The sequence below is a fragment of the Papio anubis genome, chromosome 10 (genome assembly GCF_008728515.1).
Source record: "Papio anubis isolate 15944 chromosome 10, Panubis1.0, whole genome shotgun sequence".
In the NCBI taxonomy this organism is placed as follows: domain Eukaryota; kingdom Metazoa; phylum Chordata; class Mammalia; order Primates; family Cercopithecidae; genus Papio; species Papio anubis.
In genome coordinates, this window is record NC_044985.1 from 101,034,031 (window position 1) to 101,057,419 (window position 23,389).

A 23,389-nucleotide genomic window follows, 5' to 3' on the forward strand; every position below is an offset into this window, starting at 1 on the left:
AAGAATGTCTCTTCGATTATTTCTTTTGAAGGTAGTATGTTGTGGCAGCCATGAGAACTATAGGATGGAAATGTGAGTGGTCACGTCACTCCACAGGGAAAATAATAGCAGGGTGTAGCTTTTAAAAGTGCTTGCACTCACTCGCCACTGGCACAGGTCCTTGGATACACATGCACACGCGTGCCCACACGCACCTGCCCATACCCCTTGCCATGCCCACGCTCCTTGCCGTGCCCCCTGAAATTCATTCCCCCTGCAACTGAAACTTGCCTTTGCTTGTGATCATTCACACCCCTCTCTGCATTCCTGTGCCCACTCAATTCCTCACTCTTATGCTTAGAAAACATTTACTGACTAAGGGCCTGTTCCAGGAAACGCACCAAAGTCTCGCGGCCACATTCAGAAAATTCTGGCTGAAGTATTTTAAGTTGAATCATGAAATTGCTAATATTGAACAGCTTCTGACCTTTAAAATGAGCACTTCATATAGTGAAGCTTAATTTTGTACATGCATACACACACATATTTGGGATTCATATCACTATAGAAAAGTGGTCAAAAACACAAATTCTGGCACCACACTTATTATTTATTAGTTTTCAAAACTTAAGTAAGTTTTAACTTAACTCATCTGAATCTCATTTTCTTCTTACGGAAGTGGAGAACATAATGGGCTCTACTTCATGAAGTCATTGTGAGGATCAAATACTTAATCTTTATAAAGCATTTAATACATACTGCCCAGCACATAGTAAGTGCTCAATAAACGTTAGCTGTAGCAGTGGCTGCAGTAACAGCTAACATTTATTATCATTATTAGTGGGTGGTAGCATCACTATTGTCTGTGGAAGTCCATGTACAGTATTCCTATTTGCAAGATGATAAAATAGACCTGCTCAAGTGAGAGAAAAAGCTCTTACTGACTCTCCCAGCCAGGAAAGCCATCATCTTAACAATAATGGAAATGGAAGACTTTATCAGAACGGCAGAAATTCAGCGAAAGTTCTTAAAACGACTAGGAACTTTAGCGTTTGACATTCGAATAGACAATAACAAAAAGGCAGTGGGGAAGTACCCAGACAGTGTGAGGGACGCAAGAGGGGAAGCAGCAGGTGGCCGTGCTGGCTGCCTTTCACTTTGGGCAGTGGGTTTGCATCTAGAGACCTGACTGTTTATTCCGAGTGAAAGCCAAGGGCTGAGTACCCTTGTGAGGAGTTCGGGTTAAGTTTCATGTTTGTGCAGGAAAGATTTCAAGGGCAACGTGGCCACAAGGACTGATGGACAGATAGATAGACATGTCTGGATTTATGACTAAGCAGCTGACCAGCGCCAACACGCTAGTGAGGACACACAGTTGACTTAACACAGGCTGCTGGTAGCCACAGCTGGAAGTCGAAGAAATTGTTGGTGTTATTAACAATCTTCTGGCAGGAGGATGGCACTTGTGTCCTGGCTGTGCCGACACAGCTCAGATTCTCTGGTGTGGATTACAGGAGCACATCCATCCCGGCCCCACAGACAAGCTGGAGGCCAAGAGTCCCTTCCCTTGTCCTCACGGGAGGCCACCACAGTCAGCCTGGACAGCCACTTCAACAACCAAGGGACCCGTTTACAAAAGAGTGAAACAAACTAAAATCAAATAGGGGTCACACTAGATTGGCTGGTGGAGCCAAAGGGTTTGATTTAGAGGTGCCAAAAAGGAGCATGAAGCCAAAGGGAGATCAGGGCCTTGGGTGCAGAAAGGGGCGAAATCAAATCTCACCTTTAGCCATTAATATCAGTGTGACACAGGCCAATCCTCTTACCTGTGGGGCCTCAGTTTCCCCATTTGAGAAATGGTGATGAAAATCTGCCTCGTAGGACTATCGTGAGATTGGAGGGAAATCCTGACCCTGACTTGCCCAGTGCACCTTAGTTCATTTTCCTCCTCTCTGTATGTAGTAAGTCACTCCAGAAAAGAGCTGACAATTCTGGCCCTGACAGGCGCAGCAGCCAGCCCAACCTTGAGAAGCAGTTCCCCCACCCCCTCTCCCTCACTCTGTCCTCCCCTCCTGGCTTTTTCCCAGAAGGCTCCAGGGCTCCCAGGCCAACTGCCAAACCACAGGACTCTGCGATTGGCTTTCATAGACCCCCACCCCTTCCCCTCTTCAACTACATCTCTGCGTGGCAGTCCCGCTCTGGGCTCCCTCCCTGGAGGGTAAGACTCGTGGCTGCCCCAGCCTGCTATGCCAGCATTTGCAGGGGGATTCATCTGAAACCACTACTGACAATCTGTGTTTATTTGGGGCGTGCAGAGGAGCCAAGGGCTATGAAAGGAGCTGCGTTCCAGAACTCTCTGATTCCCATCAGGCCGCGCAGATCAGACCCTATACCTGACAGGAGAGCTAGGCTTTCTCTTTCCATTCCTTCAAACAGGCGGCCGCACACTGGTTGCAGTTCCACCAGTTGCAGTCTGCAGTTCCTCTTTTTGTTCGCTGCCAATACAACCCAATCCTGTGCCCTATCAAAGGCAAGAACTATTAGAGAAATGATGATGGGAATTGAGGATGCCAAATTTTATACATTTGTAATTGCAGGGGATAGCAAGACTTCTTTATTTTGCACTGTTTAATATTTCAACTTTGTATGGAAATATACAGAGAAAAGTGCACAAATTGTAAACTGACAGCTGGGATTGGATGGCAGGAAGAAATTGACACTAGGACTGGATTCCAGCCCCTTTAGCTGGACCATGTAGCCTCTTAGGGCACGATAACTGAGAACATTCTTTAGGAACCTTGTTAGCGTATTTATGACAACCAGGGGTGACCTGGAGCCAGCTTGCACTAGCTCAGAAGAGCCTATTTTTCCATCTCTTCCCAACCCCTCATCAGTGACCTCACATTGGTGCTTGAAATCAGGGTCGAAGTGGGTATTTACACCACAGAAATCAGCAGATGATAAGTAGGACAGCTCACCCCCTTCCCCTGACAGTTTTTAACCGCTTACTAACAAACCACTGTTTACAACTTTCCTAACATGGGTGAACAAAATTTGAGTACCTTTCCGACTAACTCCAGTTTAGTCAATGCCTACTCCCTTTCTCAGAAAATCTCCCTTTCCCATTATCCTGCCCTGAGAGTACAGAGCCTTTGCAATCTTCCTTCTGGACACCGTCGTGCATTTGACAACTGCTGCACCTCAGCCTTTTCTCCTCTCCTCTGCTTTTTGTTAAGTGATTGCTGTTCTTCAGTGTGTGTAAGTGACTCCCCAGAGACGTATCCAGGTGGTCGATGTGCAAAGCCCAGCACTTCCTGGAAAGAAACCTCTGCTCCAGGGCTGACAGGGAGGCCTCCCAGAGCCTCCATGACCCCCTTGGATTGCAGACACTGTCCAACTGTCCTTCTGTCAGCTGGCTTCCCCTAACGCCATGCCTTTCTCAATTTATTGCATTTTCAGCCTGACTGAAGTCTGCCCTGGGGACAAATTGCAAAACCTATAACCTAAGGACAGCAAGGTAAGGAGAGCCAACGCACAGCCCCTTCACTTCTCTGGCCCCTCAGTCCCCTCCTGTCTTAATTGGGCAGTGTGGGTCAAACGCTGCACACGTCCCTTCTGACTCCGCACACAGTGTTCTTTCTACAGCTTGGCTGTACAGAGAGTTCTATTTTTCACCCCCATGAGAGGGGGTGGGGCAAAACACTGAAGGAATCTTTCAAAGACCCTCCACCTGACCCCTGTCTGAACAAATAATTAATCTCCTGCAAAAGCAGCTCGCTGATGGGTCCAGGCTGTGCCTGTGGATTTATGAGGTGACGTCAGTTTGAAGACTGGGATGCAGAGCCTGAGCTGTGTTTCACACACTCCTCAATTGTTTTAACGGGCCCGCTCCTGAAGGCCTCCAAATCTTTCCCCAAGCTAAGCTTTATTAAAATGGCAAAGATGGAGAGGAGTGCTTTTCCAGATAAATCAGCTTACTTATGCTCTGCTCCCTCCCCTCCCTCTGTCTACTGGAAAGCACTCCCAGAGGGAAGGAAATGAAGAACTGCAAAGTACTTGCAGGTACATGCTTAATGCCTTAAACTCTTGCATTGTGTTAACAGCTATTCACAGACTGGGCTTTAAAGAAATAGATGGATTCTCAATCTGCCCAATTTAAATAATCCTTAAGAGAGAACTAAGGAGGAAGATTAATGTCCTTAGTAACTAAATGACACACCAGAGTTTAGCCTGGAGGCTGGGTCTCTTCACTGACTATCACAGTGCAATTCCTTGAGAGGATCCAGATAAAACTAGGTTTAAAATGAAGGTGGGGGGCGTTAATGGGGAGAAAAAGGGTTAGAAGTCAGAGTGAAAGAAGGGAGGGGTGGATGTGAGCAAGCAGGGATGGAGGCAAAGCTTTTGTCCTAGAGACAAAAGTAAAGGGAGAGTGAAGGAGTAGAAGAAAATATATTTCTACTCTTGATTGATCATATGTATCACGTGTCTCTCTCAATACATACATGGATATAATATGCATACACACATATAGTCTCTGACACATACACAGACATAGTCTGTTTATAGACTGCATGCATACGTGTCTAAGACTTGAGAAATTTAAAGTCAGAGGCCACTTTTATTTAGAATTTCAGAAATATGTATTATTGATTGAAATGAAAGACCTTAAAGACCTGAACTGTTAATATCTAATTTATGGGAACAAGATAAAATCAATTGTTGCAACTTAGCATGATTTTTGAGAGATGGTGATGGTAGAAAATCACTTCAGGAAAAGGGAGAGGATTTAGTTGACAAGTGGGAGAAAGAAAGGGTATCCTCTGTGTGGCTTCTATGCATGTGTATTGGGCAAATCTGCAATAAGGAAGCAGCCAGTGAGGGAATGGAGAAAGCCTAGGAAATGATCAACGCAACACAATCCCCTGATCCAATCAACCCTCCTGTATTTATCTTGGTACTATATGAGACTGGTCAACCCAGCTGAATTAGTGACTAAATTTCATTACCTCTATTTAGGCCGAATTAAATTTAAATTCAATCACTTTTGATTCTGAGGTCTGTCTCTTTTTACTCTTTCCCATTCTTGTGGCAGTTACTATGTAGTCAAAACCAAGTAGGACAGATAAAGAGAGCTCCAGGACTAGAAAGCAAAAAGGTTGTGAGGATAATTTGAATGGGACTTGTGTCACCTTGTTGGTTGCAGGGTGGATTCCCTGATGGCCTGACCAACTGCTTTGACTGCCCTCTTTGTCCTCACCATGCCATAGGCCCTCGCTGGTGCTTTCCTCAAGGTCAAAAAGGACAATCTTCCAAGACAGAGAAAGGCCAGCCTCTGTGAAGTCCTTTAGCGCAGAGGCCATAATATCTACCACTTTCCACAGTGTTTGGCTCAGTATGACTTTTAAGAGCCATTTACAGAATTAGAAGTATTTCCACTATGTGGAATACAGAGCATATAAGGCCTGCCTTCTAGAATCTTGTAACCTAAATAAGATTGGATTTATACTAAGAGAGAAGCAACTAAAATAGCATATAATAAATGCATTTTTTACATTGTATCCTAATACCACATACCAGCCCTAGTCAGAGATGTGGAGAAAGTGACTTCCTGTAGATAACTGAGACTCCACTGTGGTAGAATAGGGAGGGTGTACGTTGAGTCAGGGTGGGTACAGGCCTTTTAGAATTGGCTGAAATTGAGGAGTCCGTGTCAAACGTTGAGAAGAAGATAAATCAAATAGAATCTTGGTGGATAGAATCAGATTTTCTCTCTTCAGCCCAAAGTCTGCATCAACACAGACTTAAGGCATCCCTTGAAAACAAAATTTCACATGGTATCTGGTTATGTTCTTGGTCCAGGCTCTATATTTGTACTTCAACAGCCCTTTCCCTCCATCCCTGCGTGTGGGGTTACAAAGGAAAGCACTGTAGATGCCTTCAAAGAACTTAGGGCTTAGTGTGAAGATGGATGCACAACTAATGTCTTGAGAAGTGACTCAGTAAGATAGTTGAATTGTATGTACCAGAGGAATACGGTAGAAGAAATAAATCAGTCTGCCTGCACACATTAGGAAAGGCTTTAAGAGATACCTTGCCTAAACCAAGACTTGAAGGAATTTTTTGTAGATTAGGTAGCGAAGTACTGTCCTGGTAGAAGAAACTGTGAAGACACAGAGGGGTGGGAGTGTCTGATACCATTGGGACAATTGCAAGTGTCGAAAATGAAAATAAGAAGTAAATAACCGCATGAGGGGAAAAGGTGCTTGATTACAAATGCCTTCTGAGTCATGCAAAGAGTACGTATTTTTATGCTATAGCGTAGGGAATAAGGAGTCATTGGGAAGTCTTCATCGAGACAGAAGGGATGCGTGTATCTCACTCCAGCGGCTTCCTTCATAGTCTTCTTTCCAATGGTTGTTTCCGCCTTTCTTACCAATGTGGCTGATGGTGAGTACCTTCTACAAATGCTACCTCTTGACCCCTTGGGGAGAAGGAATTCTTATCAGTTGCCGGATTTGGAGAGACCAAGTCCCAGCTTATTTTTTTCCAACAGAGTTTTCCTTGCTTCATGGTGTCACAACCTATTGTTACTGGGTGCTAGGATACATTGGCCATATCTCTTGGGTGGAGAGCAGGGGAGACAAAACCTTCCAAAGCAGCATAAACTCAGCTTCATTCTGTGGTATCCATTTGACCCAAAGAAATCCCATGTCTCCATGCAAAGATAAGAGGAGGGAATGTTACCCTTTCCTATCAAGTTGTCTTTTTTCCTGCTGGAAGTGAGAAGGGGTGGGGGCTGTTGAGGGGAAAATGCATGCAGGAAAGCTCATCAGATTCACCAAGTGTGTAACTCAAGCAAACCTCTAATGAGGGAATGGGATTCCAGTGTTCACTTCTTGGAGCATCTGCAGTTTCTAAAAGTGATTATCTTGGTTGACCGTCACTTGGTGTAGACAAGAGAAATATACTTTGTTCCCCACTTGGCCTGCAAGTCATCAGTCTGATGATTCTCCCCACCACTCTTCCTTTATCTTCTGTTTATATAGAACTGGGCTCAGGCAGGAGAGAAGGACCCTTCTTAGAGTATTGATGGTGAGGGGGCTAGTTGTGAGACTACAGGAAAAGTTCCACTGAGCATCCTGTCTCAGAATAGCAACTTTAGAGGTGGTGTAGAAAATGGATGGAACCCTGTTAGGAGGCTATAGCCATAGTCCACTGAGACATGATGGGAACAAGGCTAAGAAAGAGAGGAAAGAAAGTTAGGAAGTAGATTTGAAAGTGAAAATGATAGAGAAATATAGGAGGGTGAGAAAAAGAGGTATGTCTAAGATATTTAAACTTTTATTTCAGGAAGAGATTTCATGATGGTGTTAATCACTGAGATGAGAAATCTGAGGCTGGGAGTGTTAGGGGCAGAGTGGAGGAAGAGGCAAGGGAATGAAGAGAAGAGAGTTCAGTTTGGGGCATATTACAGTGGAGCTGCATGAGATAAAGTCTGGGCAGAAAGAGCTACATAGTCCTTCATATAGAAATATGAAAAAATAGAAAATACAAGAAAGGAAAAGAGGTATGGCAGAGGACATCCACATCTTCAATGAAAATACAATGAGAACAGTTAACTGATTCTAGAGCAAAAGAACTCTATGTCATGAGATGGGAAAAACTTCTTTATCCTGGGGTACTAGAGGAGGGTTGTGTGGCAAAGAAGGTAACCGATGTTAAGACTAGATCTTTGGGTAGCTGCAGATCAGAAAGTGTATAAAAGAAGGGTATAATGGGAGCAACAGAATGGAGCATGCATGCACTGTATCAGCAAATGCACTGGAAGAGGGAATGTGCTAGGACTAGGACATGGCATCTATCCGGTAAAATAAGAATAGGAGGTATGCATTTACTTATTTGAAGATTTTATAATCAGCCAGTTATTAACAGCACAGACTCTTCTATAAGATTTAGGAACGCCTGAGCTGCACTGAAGGGGAACTGAGCTAAGGATGTCATTTTCCAGAATCAAGATCTTCAAAACTCAACACTAATGCCTGATTCCTTGGCGTGCTGTCTATGGGAAGGGCATGTTTAATAACACAAATTTGGTATCTCAAGACCAGAGTGTGCCCGCATCTACCTTTCCCAAAGCCTATACTTTCTTGGGAAGGGTTCTTTTTGGATCTAAAAATATGTAGGAAAGGGATGTCATTATGCAAAATAGATAGTAACATTTTCTTGCATTTACTCAGGTATTTACTTTCACCTCCCATGTTTTCGGAATATTGCCACCCACTCTTTATTTTTAAGTTTATTTTTTAATTTTTGTAAATTTTTATTTTTTATTTTTAAATGACAACAACTGTATGTATTTATGGTGTACAATATATTTTGATATATGTACACATTGTGCAATGGCTAAATCAAGCTAATCAATATATGCATTACCTCATATAGTTATACTTTTTTGTTATGAGAACACTTAAAACCTATTCTCTTAGTAATTTTCAAGAATATAAAACATTGTTATTAACTATAGTCATCATGTTGAATAATAAACCTCTTGAACTTATTTCTCCTGTCTAACTGAATTTTTTTATCCTTAGGCTAACATCTCCCCAATTCCACCACCTTACCCCACCCCTGCCCCAGCCTCTGGTAACCAGCATTCTACTCTCTGCTTCTGTGTGTTTGTCTTTTTTATTTTTAATATTTTTAAGAGAAGGGATCTCACTGTGTTGATCAGGCTGCAGTGCAGTGGTGCAGTCATAACTCACTGCAGCCTCAGATTCCTAGGCTCCAGTGATCTCTCTGCCTCAGCCTCCCAAGTAGCTGGGACTACAGGTGTGCACTCCCACAGCCAGCTAATTTTAAATTTTTTTTGTAGAGACAGAGTCTTGCAGTGTTGCTCAGGCTGGTCTCTAATTCCTGGCCTCAAGAAATTCTCTCAGATCTGCCTTCCCAAAGTGCTGGAATTATAGATGTGAGCCACCATACCTGGCCAGTTTGTCTTTTTTAGATTCCACATATAAATGAGATCGTGCAGTATTTGTCTTTCTGTGCTTAGTTTATTTCTATTAGCATAACGTCCTTCAGGTTTATCTGTGTTGTTGCAAATGACAGGATTTCCTTCTTTGTTAAGGCTGAATAGTATTCCATTTGTTTATATAACCACATTTTCTTTATCCATTCATCCATCTGTTGGTAAACACTTTGGTTGATTCTGTATTTTGGCTATTGTGAACAGTGCTGCAATGAACATGGGAGTGCAGATATTTCTTCAACATACCAATCTCATTTCCTTTGCATATATACCCAGAAGTGGGATTGCTGGATCATATAGCAGTTCTATTTTAAGTTTTTGAGAAATCTTCATATTATTTTCCATAATGGTTGTACTAATTTACATTTTCACCAATACCCCTTTAGAATGAATGTTCATGTTTTCTCTTCATAGGCGGTCAATTGTTTCTAGTCTTATTGTCAAGATGGTGACCAAACTGTCATTTGATAATCCCTCAGCATGGAACCTGGCACCACTGTGGGTGAAGCAAGCTCCAGAGGCCGGATCCTCTAATACTGTCTATTATTGTTAGACTAGACCTCTGCAGCTGGCTTCACCCAAAGGGCTCCTTCCCACTCTGCCTCTGCTAAACTCAATGTCTGAGTCCTTGAGCACTTCAGTAAAGGGGCTTGATGGAAGGTCTCAGATAATATGTTTACTCTTTCCCAGACACCCTCCCCTATCCTCAGCTCCAAATCCATTTATCTCTCCCATAAAGTGCTTATTGACAGAGAACTTGAGTGCTCAGAATGATGCCAACTGAAGACAAGCCTCTCCAAATACAGCAGTCATGTCTCCCCTTGATCTCCCCAGGCTGAATCCAAAACAGCTGTGTTTCTGCCTCAACCTCAAGGATTAGCTCACGGACTCTCCCTCCTCCTACCACCAACTGCTTTCTTGGGTCGTTGATTTTTCAGAGAGAAAATGCCTGTGGTAGAGGCATGAAATAGCTCTGCTCAGCCTCAAGAAGAGGTTTGCAAGCTCATTCAGCCAAAAAGTAATTGTATTGAGCCTCCCAGAGAGCCTCTACTCCACCCACATTTGCAAATACTCTTTTACTACATACTCTGTGTTTCTAAGTCTCTAATTCAGATTCTTCTTCTGTTAGTTAAGAAGAGTGTGGGTTTTCAGGTATGCAGCAAAAGAAAAAGAGTCCATAAATAATAGAACTTAAAGAAGAGGCAGAGCTTAACACATGCATTTGAGCCCAATGTCTGATTTCATGTAGGTTGTAGCCTGATTTCTCTTGGGTCATTTCTACTCTAGCTAGGGCCTACTTAAACGATCTGATCTGGTTAAAGCTTATCATCCAGAATGAATTAGCTACAGTCTCACTTCTACAGGAATAGCAAGACCAAATGACTTCTAGCTTGATGTTTCCCTGAATCAAGCAAAATTGTCAAGCAATTCTTTTTCTTCTTTTGCTAGCTGGTTCTTTCTATTCTGGAACCTTAAATGCACACATAGTCCAAGATTCCATACTTACCTTCTCTCTGGACATTTAATCATAACCCTCAACCATGTCTTTTTGCTGATGACATTTCAAGCAAAATTGTCATCCATTCACATTACAATTCATAAGGCACTATGCAAGAGTCACTTGGTTATATAGAGAAATCCTCACCTTAAGGACTTTACAGTCTGGAAAAGAGGACAAGAGGTTCAACGTGGCACTTTGTTATTAGGAGATGCAGAGGCCTGGATTCGAATTCAGCTCCTGCCCTGGGAAAGTCCACTTAACCTCTCTGTGCCTCAGTTTTCTCATGTGTAAAATGTGGTTCACAACTGTATTATCCCAAAAGGTTACTGTGAAGACTAAAGGAGATAATATATGTAGAGCATGTAGGACAATGCCAGGCACCTAGTATTGATTTAGCTATTACTACCATAAGAGAGCTACAAACAGAAACAATATATAGCGAAATACTATGAGATGCTGTGTTAGTCCATTCTCATGTTGCTATAAAGAACTACCTGAGACTGGATAATTTACAAAGAAAAAAAGGTTTTATTGGTCAACAATTCCACAGGTTGTACAGGAAGCATAACTGGGGAGGCCTCAGGAAACTTATAATCATGGCAGAAGGCAAAGAGAAAGCTGGCATGTCTTCACATGGTCAGAGCAGGACAGAGAGAAGGAGGTGCTACACACTTTTAAACAACGAGATCTTGGGAGAACTCACTCACTACACAAGAACAGCAAGGGGGAAATTCGCCCCCATGATCCAATCACCTCCCACCAGGCCTCTCCTCCAACACTGGGGATTATTCAACATGAGATTCCGGTGGGGACACAAGTCCAAACCATATCAGACCCAGAGGAGGATGAGGTACTATTTATTTGGAGGAGGGCAGTATAAGGAGTGTGGTTATATTCCAAGTAAAAAGCTAAGCAATAGACAACAAAAACCTGAACTAGACTATACTATACCATACTATACTATATACTATACCATACTATACTATATACTATTATTAAACAAAGTTTATGGGAGGGCATTGTTTTGGATTAGTCCCTTTCACTAGGCCCCAGCAGACCAGACCAAACCAGAATGGAGTCATTCATGTTAAGTGCCACATAATCAATGTTCAGGTGCCACTGAACTCTAAAATGTGAGAATTTTCCAAGAAAACAGGAAATTCACAGCAACCAATCAAAAGGGGTTCAATTTACCTGAGCCTGCATGATAAAGAAGTTCCCTCTGCTGTAACTCTATGAGGAAAGTAATTTGAAACCACCAATTCATATTTTGTTCTGTTTCTGCTTTCTCCAGCCCTTTTCTGCCTATAAAGCCAACCCTTCCTGCTCTGCTTCTTGGAACATTTATTTTATACAATGAAGTGTTGTCCTATGTTAGAATCACAAATAAAAGCCCACTAGACCTTTAAACTAGATTTGTTGTAAATTTGACTCTTGATAATACACTATACTAGAAGAAAGACAAAGGGGCTGACCAACTTTAAGAGATGTGGTGGTAGAATAAACAAGGTTTTGGCATGCGTTAATTAGGGTGGACAGTTGATAAGAGGGAGTCAGAGGCTGTTCCAAGGGTCGAGTATCAGCAAGTTGAGGAATGATGGGGTCATGAATCAACTGGGAAGTCAGAAAGAAACAAATTTGTTTGTGGAAGAATGTGACTGGCTTGTTTTTGGTCATGTTGAGTTTGAGGCATTAGTGGAATATCCTGGTAGTGACATCTTGGATCTCTGAGACAAGTGTCCTCAAACTCCTGAATTATTGCCATACCTGTTACCTGCTTTTCCATCTTTCCCTCTTTTTTGATCAATCCAGCAGTTGGAAACTATGTTCAAGGGAAAAGATGAATTCTGGAGATACTGAAATGTCATCACTAAAAAGACATGGTTGAGGGTTATGATTAAATGTCCAGAGAGAAGGTAAATATGGAATTTTGGACTAGGTGTGCATTTAATGTTCCAGAATAGAAAGAACCAGCTAGCAAAAGAAGAAAAAGAAGTGCCTCTTTCCAGGAAAACAATACACCAACCAGCCATCAATACAAGTATTTCAGGCTCATCAACAATATGAGTGGCACTAATGCATTGCTCTACATAAAAGAGAGTGGAGAGTAAGTTAGGGAAGGCAAAGGAGGTTGGGTGTGGTGGCTCATGCCTGTAACCCCAGTACTTTGGGAGGCACGAGGTCAGGAGATCAAGACCATCCTGGCCAACGTGATGAAACTCCATCTCTACTAAAAATACAAAAATTACCTGGGTGTGGTGGCACGTGCCTGTAATCCCAGCTACTTGGGAGGCTGAGGCAGGAGAATCGCTTGAACCAGGGAGTCAGAGGTTGCAGTAAGCTGAGATTACACCACTGCACTCCAGCCTGGTGACAAGGCAAGACTCCGTCTCAAAGAAAAAAAAATAAAAGGTATCTATCAACCCACCTTTGATTGAGTCATCAAACTATCATTCACTTTTTTTTTTTTTTTTTTTTTTTGAGATTGAGTCTCGCTTTTTCACCCAGACTGGAGTGCAATGGTGAGATCTCAGCTCACTACAACCTCTGCCTCCCAGGATCAAGTGATTCTCCTGCCTCAGCCTCCCAAGTAGCTGAGATTACAGGTATGCAGCACCACACCTGACTAATTTTTTGTAACTTCAGTGGAGACGGGGTTTCACCATGTTGACCATGCTGGTCTCAAACTCCTGACCTTGTGATCCACCTGCCTTGGCCTCCCAAAGTGCTAGGATTACAGGTGTGATCCACTGTGCCCAGGCTTTTATTTATTTATTTTTTTTTTTAAAGAAATTCCACCAGTTCATTTGAAGTCTGATCAATGCTGGGCGAACAGATTAAATTCTCTTTAGAGTAGCAAATCTTAGGACTATAAGGTGAAGAGGAACTAGAAAGTCCAGCCATACCTAAGTCCAAGCTAGCCACCCTGGTCCTTTTCTCTATTGTATTCCATTAAAGACCCTGATATCTGGGACTAGAGTTCCTGAGCACTATATACCCATGACCTGGTCTGGAAGCAGCTCTTCTTAGCTGTCCTATCATGCCCTCAGTGACTCCGGATCTCTGAGACAAGTGTCCTGAAACTCTTGAATTCTCACATGCTCTTTCATCTTTCTCTCTTTTTTGGTCAATCCAACCAATTCATGGCTTCCTGTTGAATGTTATTTTATAATAATATGGTTTATGTTATTAATAGTCTTTAATGTTATTCAAGCCCATCTTCTATCATGTCATTGCTCAAAAAGCTTCAACAGTTTCTTACGGTCAAGCCCACTGTGTGAGCTTCTTAACTGGGCATTCAGAATCCTCCCCAATATCTTCCACTACCTATGATTTATATTTTAGCCAAACAAGACCCTTGATAATCTTGAACTTCATTGCATGTTTGCACTTCTATACCAGTGCTGAATCCCAAACTGAAATCTGGTTCATATTTCATGAAACAGCTGGTTTTTACACCCACATCTTGAAATCTCTTTCTATTCCCTCACCTAGATACAAACTCTCCAAGGGGCCAGTAGAGTGCAGTGGCCACAATCTTGGATTCTAAAACCCAGTTGTCAAGGTTCAAATCCCAGTCACACTGTATGCTGACTGTGAGATCATATACAAGTCTCTTTTCACTTCACATCTGTTTCCTGATCTGGAAAATGAAGAATATTAATCAGATATTAAATGAGATAACATACATTTAATCTAGTCTGTGGAACCCTGTAAGCCTGCAGCAACTGCGAGCTATTATGGCAGATGCTGTTGCTAGCCCACCCACATCCCCTTGGTATTTGTCTCTACATTCTCAACCTGTTTATAGAAAACATTTGTGACTCTGCATAGTCAAGATAGCATGCTCAGCTCTCATACAGGGCAGAGCAGAAGTGCCTGAGATGTAATCAATCTCCCAAGAAGCGACACTCAGACAATGACCGTTGGAGAGTCAATGGATGAATACCGCTTGTTAGGAATAACCCTGAAACCTATTCTAGAGTGTGGACAGCATAGAATCTCTTACTGTCTCTCAGACTTCCCCAGCAGGCTCTAACATCAGTTGCCCGCAATGGTAATTGACTTGGCAGATACCTTTTATCAGCTCCTTTGATTCCCTAACTTACTCTCCACCCTCTTTTATGTATTTCCTGGGATAATTTCCCAAAACTACTTGGATTCTTGTCTTGGGGTCGGCTTTTGGAGGACTCTAAAACCATATCTGCTCTTATCACTACAGCTGAGTTCTTTGAAACTACCAGAATACTGCTTTGTTTGCATTAGTCTTCTGCTAGTTAGAGTCTACCTTCATAAAACCTAAAATCCAACAAAAAATTAAGACCAAAATACATATATTTCTCAACAGTGCCTAGCACAGTACCTCTCACATAGAAGTTACCCAATCTGTATTTAGAGAAGAAAGAATATTGGTAGATCAAAAGATTACTCTATGAATATAAAAACAGAGCAAGGACTATTGATTGGTTACTAAGAATATTTTGCAAACTTTTATGGTTGGACACATCCTTTTAATGTGGATAGGTCTACCTAATACACTTGCAGCTTCTCAAAATCCCCTCCCCTCGACGTCAGCGTCAGGACTCCTCGCCCACCTCCGGCTAGATTTGAGAGGTACTTGCCATTATCTCATCATTATCTTATCATGTTAATGTACTTGCGTAATCTTTTTTTTTTTTCTAAATATGAAAAATATTTTACAGAGATTATATTTGACGCAGCTGCTTCCTGAAGACCTAGAGGTCACTTTTATCTTGTAAGCACATTCTTCAGATTTTCGTGTGGGTGGGTAACTTCCGCCAGACTTTTCTGGAGATGGCTAATCCAGCCGTGGGATGTGGTTTCTTCTAACAGCCAGTCAGGAAAATCCTGTTTCTCAAACTCCTGTCTTGACCCCTTCCTGAACTTTGCCTCCTAGATCTTGAGGTCTGCCTTCTGTGGAAGAGAAATTCCAGAATCAATAAACTGAACTAGAGCCCTGGGATTATCAACAGGTAATGGTGATACTGTAGCAGGTGGCTGCATGAGATTTGTGATTACAGACTTGAGAGTGGCTGTCACCTTTGGTGCTACCAGAAGTGGCTTTCAAAACTGTCCTTCTATAACAGAGAGTTCTAGAAGGGTGGTCCATGGACCATCTATATTAGAAGGGCTTCTGGCTCTGCTTTGCTTGCAGATTACTGGTCCTGCTCAGGCACACTGAATCAGAATCACTTGTGAGGATGCTTCAATTTGCATTTTTAAACAAACTCCTCAGGTGATAAGGTGAACAAATTATCCAAGTTTTGGCATTGAAAGTCCCACATTCAGGAAAGCCTTTAGTCCTGAGACATTTGGTCTCCACATGGGTATGTCTTATGTACACTGAATTCTTAAAGCTGTCTTACACCCCAAGGTATGCCACACTAACACAGACGCTGCTTCTACTTGGTAAAAATCTCTGAGACTTTGAGATGACTTTAATCCAGTGTGACATTGGGTGGGGAGCTCCCTCAGACATCGATCTTGATAAGATCCTTCCATGGGAACTTGAGTGTTTGAGAGACCCAGAGTGTTTGTTTTGTTACTTTACTTTTCCTTTCTTTTGAACTTCACGTGCAAGGAGTTGAACTTGGTCTTGAGTTTATAGTACACAATTTTATTCTATATCTGCAAGGCCCTTCTCTGGATTTATGTGGTTATTTATTTGCATTTCTCCACCAGCTCTCCATGCCCAGCAGGCAAACATTACAATGTGATTGTTTTATACTCTGAATTTGTTTGTATCTTTTTAAAGCATATAACATTGTTCCTAGGTATTTTAATTTAAACAAATTGTATTCTGCTGCAGACTTCACCTTAACTCTTGCCTTTTTCTGTTAAGTATTGTGTTTGACGCTGTATCATCCTTTGATCTGTTGTTTCTTGTGGTAGGCAGCTTTTAAGGTGACTCCCAGTGATGGTGCCCTGTTGGTACCCATGTCCCTGTACAATCACCTTACCTTGATTGTGGACTACACCTAGTGACTTGCTCTTAGTGAACAGAATGTGGCAAAAAGTGACAGTATGTTACTTTTGAGACTAAGTGATAAAAACCCTTTGTTTTCCTCTCATGTGCCCTCCCTTGCTTGCTCTGGTGGAAGCCAGCTGAAATTTTGAGAGCCACCTTACAGAGAACCTAACAGCAAAGACTGGAGAGAGGCTTCCAGCCAACAGCCAGCAAGGAATTGAAGCCCTCAGTCCAATAGCAGCAGTGAGGAACTGAATCCTGCCAACAGCCTCGTGGGTGAGCTTGGAAGCAAATCCTATTCTAGTCTAGTAGAGACTTGAGAGGACCCATAGCTCTTGCCAACACTTGATTGCAGCATTGTAAGAGATCCTGAGCCAAAGGACTCAGCTAAGCCATGCTGGCTCTTAGCCCACAGAGACTGTGATATAATAAATGTTTGTTGTTTTAAGATGTTAAACTTGGAGTAACTTGTTACACAGCAATAGATAACTGATACGCTTCTAATCATTGCATGGTGTCCATAGCATATCTCTACCACATTTTACTTGTCTGCTCCCTGCAGATGGGTTGCTTGCTGCCTGACTCTAACTCCTGCTACTACTGCAAACACCACTGCCATGAATATCTTCAGCAAGACCTCCTTCCAGACCTGCACGAACAGTTGTGTGAAATGTATATGCACAAAGGGATTGCAACAGAAGACCTAGAGACTAGGGAAGAACTTGGAACAATAATCTCAGTTTCTTCATTTCCTAAACTGAGAGTGTTGCTGTTTTTAAATGAAGGTATTTTTCCCCTAAGCATTTTGTTCTAAAGTTGAGCTGCCTTTGAGGGGAAATAAAGAGACTACCAGATTAATGGTTTTTTTTCAAATGGGATGGTGGGGTAAGAAATAGTCGGGGTGGTCTGTGGAACAACTTGGAGGATTGGTGTTGTGTCTCGAAAAGATATTTAGGTATGTCCCTCCTTTTTTACCCAGGCCGACTGATTCACGCTGGGCTTCAGACATGAGAGGTTAGGAGTAGGAGGCATGCCTCGTTCAAAGGTGAGTGGACACATCTATAACCATTAAAACAATGTTTTTCTGTTTGGATTTAGTAAATGGTCTCAAGTTCCTGGAAATGTGTGCAGAGACCCCATGGCCATGAGAAGATCTGTCATTTTATTTTTTACAGTAGGATGAAATATATTTGGAAGTCATTGGACTGTAGCTGTCCTACATCAAAAGGCATTTCATAACAAAACACTATCATGCCCCATTTATAGTAATAGCATGCTGTGCTCTGGCTGCTGTGGGCAAATAAAATATGTTCCTATAACATAAACAGCCTCACCTTCCCTCTAAAGACTAAAAGGCCATGAAAGATTTATTTAAATACGCTTTTGAAACATAGAGACACATACAAAAACATGTTAAACATATACATATGTAGATAGATAGATGGGTAGATTAGATAGATAGATGATAGACAGATAGATGAATAGAGAGAGAGAGAAAAATAGACAGAGATTGTCAGAAATGGACTATAAATTCTAAATTGAATAAATAATGTTAGAGAAGAGAATATCAGAGTCAGAAGGGACATTAAAAATTTTTAAGTCCAGGCACCTTTATTTTGTTGGCTTTTTTCCCAATTATTTTTATTGTGGTAAAATATACATAAAATTTCCCATCTTAATCATTTTTAAGTGTACAGTTCTGTGGCATTACATACATTCACGATGTTATGCAACCATTACCACCATCCATCTTTATAACTCCTTTTCATCTTGTAAAGCTGCAACATTATACCCATTAAACAATAACTACCCATTCCTCACTAACCCCAGCCCCAGTCAATCACCATTCTACTTTCCATCTCTATAATTTTCACTACTCTAAGTACCTTATATAAATGGAATCTTGTTTTTCTTTTGTGACTGGCTTATTTTTCTGAGCATACTGTTCTCAAGGTTCATCCGTGTTGCAGCACATGTCAGAATTTTATTCCTTTTTAAGGCAATAATATTCCATTATATATATACAACACATTTTGCTTATCCATTCATCTGTCCATGGACACTTGGGTTAGTATTGTGAATAATGCTGTTATGAACAAGGGTATGCAAATATCTCTTCAAGACCCCACTTTCATTTTTATTTGTATTATTTATTTTATTTTATTTTATTTCATTTTATTTTATTTTTGAGACTGGGTCTTGCTGTGTCACTCAGGCTAGAGTGCAGTGGTACAATCTCCGCTCACTGCAACCTTCGCCTCCCGGGTTCAAGTGATTCTCCTGCCTCGGCCTCCTGAGTAGCTGGAATTACAGGCACATACCACCATGCCTGGCTAAATTTTGTGTTTTTTGTAAAAAGGGGGTTTCACCATGTTAGCCAGGCTGGTGTTGAACTGCTGACCTCAAGTGATCCACCTGCCTTGGCTTCCCACAGTGCTGGGATTACAGGCGTGAGCCACGGTGCCTGACCAAGACCCATTTTTAGTTCTTTTGCTATACATCCAGAAGTGGAAATGCTGGATCATATGGTAATTCTATTTTTAATTGTTTGTAGAATTGCCACACTTTTTCTACAGCATCTCTACCACTTTATACTCCCACTAACAATGCACAAGTGTTCCAATTTCTCTACATCCTGGCTAATGCTTTTCTGGCTAATTATTTTCTGGGTTTTATTTTGTTTTGTTTTTATAGTAGCCACTCTTATAAATGTAAGGTGGTACCCCGTGGTTGATTTCATTTGCATTTCCCTAATGAATTGTGCTGTGGAGCATCTTTCCATGTGTTTCTTAACCATTTGTATATCTTCTTTAGAGATATGTCTATTCAGGTTCTTTGCCCATTTTGGAATCAGGTTGTTTTTTGTTGTTGAGATTTAGAAGCTCTCTAAATATTCTAGATATTAATCCCTTATCAGACATATGATTTGCAAACATTTTCTCTCATTCTTTTAGTTGACATTTTACTTTGCTGATATTATCTTTTGATGAATAATTTTAAAATTTGTTCATGAAGTTCCATTTGTCTGTTTTTCTTTTGTTGCCTGTGACCTTAGTGTCATATCCAAGAAATCATTGCCAAATCCAGTGTCACGAAGCTTTTACCCTGTGTTTTCTTCTAAGAGTTGTATAGTTTTAGGTCTTATATTTAGGTTTTGATCCATTTGAGTTAATTTTTTGTACATGGGGCTGGTAAGGGTCCAACTTCATTCCTTTGCACATAGATATCCAGTTCTCCCAGGACCATGTGTTGAAAAGGCAGGCATCTCATTTTACAGAAAAGGAAACTGAGGCCCAGAAGGAGAAGTGGCATGCCCAAGGCTGTGCCAGAAGCAAAGTGTAAAATAGAACCTGAGCCTCTGACTCCCAGTCAGTGCTATACAGACATTTACATTTAACATAAATTTAAATTTAAATTTAAATTGTTTGAATATGAAAATAAGTTATTTTGTTAGCTCTTGGGTTCACTAATGATGTAATTTCTAACAAACGAATAAAGGTTAGGTTGATAGAGTAGGTGATAATTTTAATGTGTTTTTCACAAATTCTTTGGTATTTCTTTTCTCAAGAGGTGGAACTTAATTCTCCTTTCTTTAAGTGTGAACTGAACTTAGTAACTTGCTCCTAAAGATTAGAATGTGGCAGAAATGACAGTGAGTGGCTTCTGAGACTAGGTCATAAAAGGCATTACAGTTTCCTCCTCGATTTCTCTCCCAGTAACTCCTCCAGGGGACACCAGCATCTCTTCTGACTCTTTGTTTCCATGTCTTGAGGAAGCAGCCTCCTGCCTATGGCCATCTGAGGAAGCCATCTTGGAAGCAGCCCACCCAGCCCCAGTCAAGCCTTCAGATGACTGCAGTCTCAGCTGACATCTTGACTTTAACAACAAGAACAACAACAACAACAGAAACTCCAAGCCAGAACTACCCACCTGGAATTTGAGGGCTGCTTTCAAATTCCTGATCCATAGAAACTTAGATAATAAATGTTTGTTGTTTTAAGCCACGCATTTTTAGAGAAATTTGTTATGCAGCAATAGAAAGCTAGTACAGAGAATAAACCAGCCTCTCTTAAATTACCACCATAAAAACAGAGAATTAACCAGCCTCTCTTAAATTACCACCATAAAACCAACTACCTATTTTATTAAAAGGTAAAACCAGCTGCTGAAGAACTTTTTTCCTCTCAAGGGTTTGGCACTTGAGGTTCAACAGTAAGAAGAATTGAAGAGTAAAGGCTTCCTGGCTACCCTCTGGCATCCTGTGTTTGGTCTGAAGCCTGATAAGCCTGGGTTGCTCTTCCAGTCCACCTTGTATGAGACTGATGTGGAAAAATGTGTCTCTTCTCAAGGGCTAACTCTGGAACCCTAGGAAAATATTCTAGATTTGGATCATATTAAAATGGGTATTAGACCTAGGTTCTAGTTCCAGCTCTAAGATCTGGATGTGTCAAAATCCTTTTCCGTTTGTAGGTTTTTAAGTTTGGTCTCTTTAAATAAAGAAACAATCACCCATGCTTTGTCTTTTAACTTCCTACTTCAAACAAGGAGCTGAAGACACTGGCCATCATCAAATGACTAGTGGACAATTTCCACTGCCTCGGTGAAATTTGCAGTCTGACTCTCATCATCTCTTGCCCTTTTTTTTTTTTTTTTTTTTTTTTTCTTTTTAAGCTGTGTTTGTGAAACTGCCTTTGCAAAGATTATGAGAGGGAGAGAAGTCTAGCATGACCAACTCCATCTTGCTTCTAGCCTCACGGGCTGGCTTCCCTTGCTCATTCCCAGCCACAGGCCAAGCTAACCATCAGAGGAATTTAGTTTATAGTTTAACTTTGAGGCAAGGATGATAATATTCTCTCCCTAAAGCAGATCCCTTCCTTGTTTGGGTTCTGAAACCACCTTTGTAAGACTAAGGAAATACCACAAGATTAGGATTATGGAAAGGGCCTGAATTCTGCTCAAATGGAGGCATCATTTCTATACTTCCTTACTGCTCAGGAGTTATGTGGCCAAATGTCACAGAGTTATGACTTCCTCAATTGCTCCTGTAGATAACATCACTATTGTAGAACCTAAGACCGGTCTTTTGAGATGTTTTTCAGATTTTTGCATTCTGGCAACTGACTGATGCCTCCCAGACTAATGACTCAACCAGTCCTATGGCCTCTACCCAGAGGTGGACTCAGCAAATGAGGACTGTTTTCCTCACACTCCTGTGATTTCATCCCTAACCAATCAGTAGCACTCATTCCCTAGCTCCCTGCCCACCAAATTTTCCATAAAAAGCCTAGCCTCTGAGCTCTTAGGGAGACTGACTTGAGTGATAAACTCCAGTTCTTCTCTATGGCCAGCCTTGTGTTCATTAAACTCTTTACTTCTATACCATGGTCTCAGTGAATGGTTTTATCTGTGCAGCAGGCAGGAAAAACTCATCAATCGATTACATTTGTCACTAAGTCCTCTCAGCTGGAGACTCATCAATGATATTAAATTTTAAAAAACTACCAAGCAAATACAATTCAAGTGGAAGCTCACCTGTGGAGTTATGGGAACACACTGTTATTCAAGAGAGCTGAAGTCTGAGTCAGATGCCTAGAGATATGTTGTCTTAGCTTTGCCACTCATTGGCTATGTGATCTTGGATAAGTCACCTCACTCCTCTTGATCTCAGCTCCTTCTTTAAGAAAAAAATAAAGTAGTGATAATTTTAATAGCCTTTACTGACTGCAATCTAAAAAAATGGGGTTAAGTAAATTGCATGCATTACCTTTAACACAACCCTGTGACATAGGAATTAGTGCAACATAAATAGCCTCATAAAATCTGTATTTTACAGATAAGGAAACTAAGTTTCAGAGATAATAAGTGGTGGAACCGGATTCAAACCCAAGTTCTTAACCACCATGGTCGTAGTAATTATAAATCAGTTTCAGCTTGAAATTGAACTCTCTGGATGCTAGGATTCAGAAGAGATGTGACATCTGTGAAGAACTGAAGGTGTCGGTCTGCCAGGCATTTAGTTATACGAGGAAACCAGAGTGAGGTTAGCATCAAGGAGTCACTGGTTCTAGAGCAGAGGGAAGATTCTATTTACTTTTGATGCTGGTCACTACAACGTTATGGTGCCAGCAAGAGAGCAATGTAAAAACAAAAAGGCCTGGGATATTAGTATGCAGGTCATCTGGAGAACTGATGCCAGCATCTTCTGTAGTAATTGATGAGGATGCCCAACAATTGACATCAACGACCTCGACAGTGGACACGGGCAGGGATTGAATGCCTTGAGCAGACACCAGTGACAGTGTCGGCAGTGACTGGGAGTCATTACCGCAAATGTGCCAGGGCAGGAGGGGATAAATGCACCAGATGTCACGTGGCAGCCCAGAGCAGCAGTTTGCAGAGCACATGTGAGAAACCCTCCGAGGCTACCCAGGAGACACCACGGGAGACAGAAACCCAGGATCATACTTGAATGAAATTTGAGAGAGAGTTTAAATTTCTATAGAACAGAAGTGTATTTTCCTGCAGAAATTTTGTATTTGCTCTTGAGATCCTATTTTTACCCTCAGACTTGGGTGGTCTGACAAATGTAGGTTACTGATGAGATGGAAGGGTGCGACTCCACAGTGCTCTGTGAGGGTCTTTCACTTTGCCTCATGATTCCCAGAATTACAGCATTTCAGACTCCATTGACAGAAACACCAGAGCTGGCAAATGCAGTGCAGATCCATTGGTGAATCTTGAAAGGATTTCTGATGCTAATTTGTTGCCCTCGGGACTAACTGGGGTTGAAGTATGATTATTCCTAATGCGGTGGTCCCAGCGCTGTTTGGCGAGGAAAGTGAATACTTTCTCTAACTGGCCACAGTGCTCTCCAGGGAAAGATGTTTGATCT

The 23,389-nt window shown here is 41.6% G+C and overlaps 2 long non-coding RNA genes across 7 annotated transcripts in view; one reads left to right on the plus strand and one right to left on the minus strand.

Annotated features, from left to right (window-relative positions):
• Nucleotides 1-22,972, plus strand: part of LOC103876513 — a 47,331-nt gene extending 24,359 nt beyond the window's left edge. Inside the window, exons 1-6 of one of the 5 annotated variants that reach the window (XR_004176718.1) lie at nucleotides 5,384-6,426; nucleotides 15,427-15,502; nucleotides 16,631-16,773; nucleotides 17,060-17,282; nucleotides 17,477-17,542; nucleotides 20,214-22,972. This is a non-coding gene — a long non-coding RNA (uncharacterized LOC103876513). Of the gene's footprint in view, nucleotides 1-5,383; nucleotides 6,427-15,217; nucleotides 15,265-15,302; nucleotides 15,503-16,630; nucleotides 16,774-17,059; nucleotides 17,283-17,476; nucleotides 17,543-20,213 lie in introns of those variants that run through there. The other 4 variants (XR_002516449.2, XR_004176717.1, XR_002516447.2 and 1 more) reach the window with 4 other exon arrangements.
• Nucleotides 1-23,389, minus strand: part of LOC110740986 — a 118,971-nt gene that overhangs the window by 36,527 nt on the left and 59,055 nt on the right. The gene's annotated exons all lie outside the window — the stretch shown is intronic.